Source organism: Prionailurus viverrinus, chromosome C1 (genome assembly GCF_022837055.1).
Source record: "Prionailurus viverrinus isolate Anna chromosome C1, UM_Priviv_1.0, whole genome shotgun sequence".
Lineage (NCBI taxonomy): Eukaryota > Metazoa > Chordata > Mammalia > Carnivora > Felidae > Prionailurus > Prionailurus viverrinus.
Window position 1 is genome coordinate 143,145,699 of NC_062568.1, and position 5,561 is coordinate 143,151,259.

Genomic DNA, 5,561 nt, shown 5'->3' on the forward strand with positions numbered 1-5,561 from the left:
GATGACTTTTAGCTAGTCAGTCCACAATTTCTACTTCTAATTTGAGAATGATTTTACTAGTTATTCATAATGGTTATTTTGGAGATTGAGTAATGACTTTCTATTTTGGTATATTATTTCTCTATTTGGAAAACTTAAATTGGGGGCTTAGTATTCCAAGATAATAAGATGTTTTAAGGTGTTGTGAAATAAATTCCATTAAACTATGAAAAGCACATATGCACAAAAGATGTATATTTCTTCCGTAGGAGATATACCCTTAAAAGATATAATTGATCCTACTTTCAGAGCATCCTGGATAGCTCAAAAAGTTAAGTTGGCCAAAGCACAATATATGGACGGAATGAATATAGACATAGAGCAAGAAGCTAATTGTTTTTCACCTGAATATTATGCATTAACTGCTTTAGTCAAAGAAGCCACAGACTCTTTCCATCGTGAAATTAAGGGATCACAGGTAAAAATTCATTTGCTACTTTTTGGAAACTCATTTTCTCTATCAAAATGTACTCATGAAGGTATGACTAATAGAATCTCAGCTTTATTGAGTAGGAAAGAATTTCAGCACATATATCCTAAAAATATTTTCTGGAACTTTTGAGGTTCTTAATTAGAGAAGTTTTACAGAATTTTAAAGTGCTAAATCTGTTTTCTATTCATAGCACAATACAACATTGAGAATGCCCGACCTACTTGTCTTGCAGCAAGGTTAGAGATATTAAATAGGCAACTGGATTGGCAAGAATCAGAAAGTGCTTAGCCATCCAGGTCCTGCTTTCATCAGTGCAGGACGGAAATCCCTCTTGTCTAAGAGTAGAGGTAGTTTGGGGAAGTCACTTGCTTCATAGGCTCTGATTACTTGCAAACTGAGGTCCAATAAGTGTCAAAGGACTAACTCTATAGAACTTGACAGAGCTATGGCAAAAGGCTTCCCCACTGCCATAGTGAGCATGATTAGAGCAGAAGATCTTTTAGCTTTTTGCTAAAAGAGCAAAAGGCATATTTACAGGCAATATATAGGTAACAAAAGATAATGTGGCCCTGGATCAGTGATCTCAAACCTGGCCTCCTAAGATAACCAAGAGTATTTAAACACACATACACTCTCTCTCTCTCTGCAATAAAGCAAGTTAAATGAATTTTTTTTGGCCTTCTAGTGCATATAAGTTATGTTTAAACTGTACTGTAGTCAATTATTAAGTGTGCAATAGTATGTTTGAAAAATAATGTAAATACCTTAATTAAAAAATACTTTATTGCTATAAATGCAAACCACCATCTGAGCTTTTCACCAAGTTGTAATATTTTTGCTGGGGGAGAGTCTGGCCTCGATGTTGATGGCTGTGACTGATCAGGGTGTTGGTTGCTGGAGTTTGGGGTGGCTGTGGCAATTTCTTAAAATAAGACAGCAGTGAAGTTTGCTGCACTGATCAGCTCCTCCTTTGATGAACAATTCCTCCGTAGCATGCAATGTGGTTTACTAGCATTTTATCCACAATAGAACTACTTCCAAAATTGGAGTCAATCCTCTCAAACTCTGCTCCTGCTTTATTGACTAAATTTATGTAATATTATAAACCTTTTGTTGTCATTTCAACAATATTCACAGCATCTTCACCAGGAATAGATTCCATCTCAAACCACTTTCTCATCCACAAGAAGAAACTCCTCCACTGTGAAAGTTTTACATGAGATTGCAGCCATTCAATCACATCTTTAGGCTGTACTTCTAATTCTAGTTCTCCTAATGTTTCCACCACATCTGTAGTTACTTCCTCCACTAAAGTCTTACACCCCTCAAAGTCTTCAGTGAGGGTGGGTATCAACCCTCCTGTTCCAAACTCCTGTTAATGTTGATATTTTGTTTTTTTCCCATGAATCACGAACGTTCTTAATGGCATCTAGAATGGTGAATCCTTCCCAGAAGGTTTTCAATTAGCTTTTCCCAGATCCTTCAGCAGAATCATTGTCTATGGCAGCTATAGTCCTACTAAATATGTCTCTTAAATAATAAGGTTTGAAATTTGGAATGACTCCTTGATCCATTGACTGCAGAATGGATGCTGTGTTAGCAGGCATGAAAACAAAATTTATCTCATTGTCCATCTCCATCAGAGCTCTTCAGTGACCAGGTACATTGTCAATGAGCAGTCATATTTTGAATAGAAACTTTCTTCAGTAGGTCTCAACAGTAGGCTTAAAACATTCACTAAGCCATATTGTAAACAGGTGTGCCTTCATCCAGACTTTGTTGTTCCATTTATAGAGCACAGAGTGGATATAGCATAATTTTTAAAATTTATTTATTTTTTAATTTACATCCAAGTTAGTTAGCATAGTGTTATAATGATTTCAAGAGTAGATGCCAGTGATTCATCTCTTATGTATAAATACCTAAGGCTCATCACAACAAATGTCCTTCCTAATGCCCCTGCCCCATTTAGCCCATCCTTCCACCCACAACCGCTCCAGCAACCCTCAGTTTGTTCTCTGTATTTAAGAGTCTCTTATGTTTTGTCCCCCTCCTTGTTTTTATATTATTTTTACTTCCTTTTCCTTATGTTCATCTGTTTTGTATCTTAAAGTCCTCATATGAGTGAAGTCTTATGATATTTGTCTTTCTCTGACTGACTTATTTCGTTTAGCATAATCTTCTAGTTCCATCTACATAGTTGCAAATGGCAAGATTTCATTCTTTTTGTTTAGTAATACTTCATTATATATATATATGTGCCACATCTTCTTTATCCATACATCTGTTGATGGACATTTGGACTCTTTCTATACTTTGGCTATTGTTGATAGAGCTGCTATAAACATTGGGGTGCATGTGGCCCTTTGAAACAGCATACCTGTATCCCTTGGATAAATACCTAGTAGTGCAATTACTGGGTCATAGGGTAGTTCTATTTCTAATTTTTTGAGGAACCTCCATACCATTTTCCAGAGTTGCTGTACCAGTCTGCATTCCCACCAGCAGTGCAAAAGAGATCCTCTTTCTCTGCATCCTCTCCAACATCTGTTGTTGTCTGAGTTGTTAATTTTAGCCAATCTGACTGGTATGAGATGATATCTCATTGTGGTTTTAATTTGTATTTCCATGATGATGAGTGATGTTTAGCATTTTTTCATGTGTCTGTTAGCCATCTGGATGTCTTCTTTGGAGGAGTGTCTATTCACGTCTTTTACCCATTTCTTCACTGGATTATTTGTTGTTTGGGTCTTGAGTTTCGTAAGTTCTTTATAAATTTTAGATACTAACCCTTTATCTGATATGTCATTTGCAAATATCTTCTCCCATTCCGTTGGTTGCCTTTTAGTTTTGCTGATTGTTTCTTTCGCTGTGTAGAAGCTTTTTATTTTGAGGAGGTCCCAGTAGTTCATTTTTGCTTTTGTTTCCTTGCCTCTGGAGACGTGTTGAATAAGAAGTTGCTGTGGCCAAGGTCAAAGAGGTTTTTGCCTGCTTTCGCCTCTAGGATTTTGATGACTTCCTGTCTTATGTTTAGGTCTTTCATCCATTTTGAGTTTCTTTTGTGTATGGTGCAAAAAATGGTCCAGGTTCATTTTCCTGCATGTTGCTGTCCAGTTTTCCCAGCACCACTTGCTGGAGAGACTATCTTTATTCCACTGGATATTCTTTCCTGCTTTGTCAGAGATTAGTTGGCCATGTGTTTGTGGGTCCATTTCTGGGTTCTCTATTCTACTGATCTATGTGTCTGTTTTTGTGCCAGTACCATATTGTCTTGATGATTACAGCTTTGTAATACAGCTTGAAGTCCAGGATTGTGATGCCTCCAGCTTTAGTTATCTTTTTCAGGATTAGTTTGGTTATTCAGGGTCTTTTCTGGTTCCATACAAATTTTAGGATTGTTTGTTCTAGCTCTGTGAAGAATGCTGGTGTTATTTTGATAGGAATTGCATTGAATATGTAGATTTCTTTGGGTAGTATTGACATTTTAACAAAATTTGTTCTTCCAATCCATAAGCTTGGAATATTTTTCCATTTTTTTTGTGCCGCCTTCAATTTCTTTTATAAGATTTCTGTAGTTTTCAGTGTATAGATTTTTCACCTCTTTTTTTTAAACAAATGGTAGTTTATTAAAAAAGAATCAAAAACTCTAAGTACCAGCATATACATTGTACATATTTAAATGACTCACAAGAATTAAGTTTTTTTCTTATACATTAAGATCATACCACCTTGCTGTTTATCAAAAGATGTTCAAGGAGAAATCTGACTCCAAACTGCATACAGGATTGCCATCTTAAACAGACCGCATTTCAAACATGCAACACCACCACTGATAATAAAGCTTTGGAATGGGTGTTCATTCTATTATTCGACTACAAACAGGATAGAAAGCAAGATCAGTTGAGAATTTAATCTAAAATAGAATGGCAGCTGTCATTTTCTGCACCAGCACTCCTCACTCCTCTGCTGCCATCTTTAGTCAAAAATACTCCTTGTCGATCTTGAAGAGTTTCCATCCCTCTTCGCTGGACAGATCAGAAGCACCTCTTTTTTTGTAGAAGTTGATCAATGGTTCATTCCATTTAGCTACCAAGAAGTGCATGCTGCTGCAGCGTCATTTCACGGCAACCTGGCTTAGGTTCTTCAGAATTTCTGATCCTATGCCAAAGCCTCTATAATCACTCATTCCGAAGAAGTCCTCAAGATGCAACAGTTTGCCAATCCACGGGTCATAGGTAAAGTAGCACATGGCGAAACCAACAAGTGTCCTTCCGGAGACCAGTGCTCCTTGGGCACTTCTGCAACCAGGCAGTGGTAGAAAGGGTGCTCTCTGAAACCATCCTCTAGTAGATCTTTTTCAGTTAATATTACTTGCTCTTCCATATATTCGTATTTGGCCAGTTCCTTGATCAGCCGCAGGATGTCACTGCAGTCTGCGTCAGTGGCCAGGCGGATCACGAATTTAGCCATTTTTGTCTTTTGCTTTTCTTCCCTTTGCGGACCAGGCCCCTGTACTTGAACAGCAGGAGGAGGTGGTTCCGCATTCATCTTCCGGGAGCATCCTTTTCTCAGTCAGGCTGGCACCATGACCCGGCGAACCTTTGCAAGTGATGAAAAAGCTTCATCCCACCGCGACTAGCGCTGCAACTCACCTCTTCAGTTAGGTTTATTCCTACATATTTTATAGCTTTTGTGCAATTGTAAATGGGATCGACTCCTTGATTTCTCTTTCTGTTGCTTCATTATTGGTGTATAGAAATCAACTAATTTCTGTGCATTGATTTTATATCCTGTGACTTGGCTGAATTCATGGATCAGTTCTAACAGCTTTTTGGTGGAGTCTTTTGGGTTTTCCACATACAGTATGTCAGACATGAAGAGTGAAAGTTTGAATTCCTCCTGGCCAATTTGGATGCCTTTTATTCATTTGTGTTGTCTGATTGCTGAGGCTGGGACTTCCAATACTATGTTGAATAACAGTGGTAAGAGTGGATATCCCTGTCGTGTTCTTGACTTTAGGGGGAAAGCTCTCAGTTTTTTTTTGTCCATTGAGGATGATATTAGCGGTGGGTCTTTCATATATGGCTTT

At 37.7% G+C, this 5,561-nt stretch overlaps 1 pseudogene; it reads right to left on the reverse strand.

Annotated features, from left to right (window-relative positions):
• Positions 1-4,066: 4,066 nt before the first annotated feature.
• Positions 4,067-5,160, reverse strand: LOC125173738 (diamine acetyltransferase 1-like; annotated as a pseudogene).
• Between the last annotated feature and the right edge of the window lie 401 nt (positions 5,161-5,561).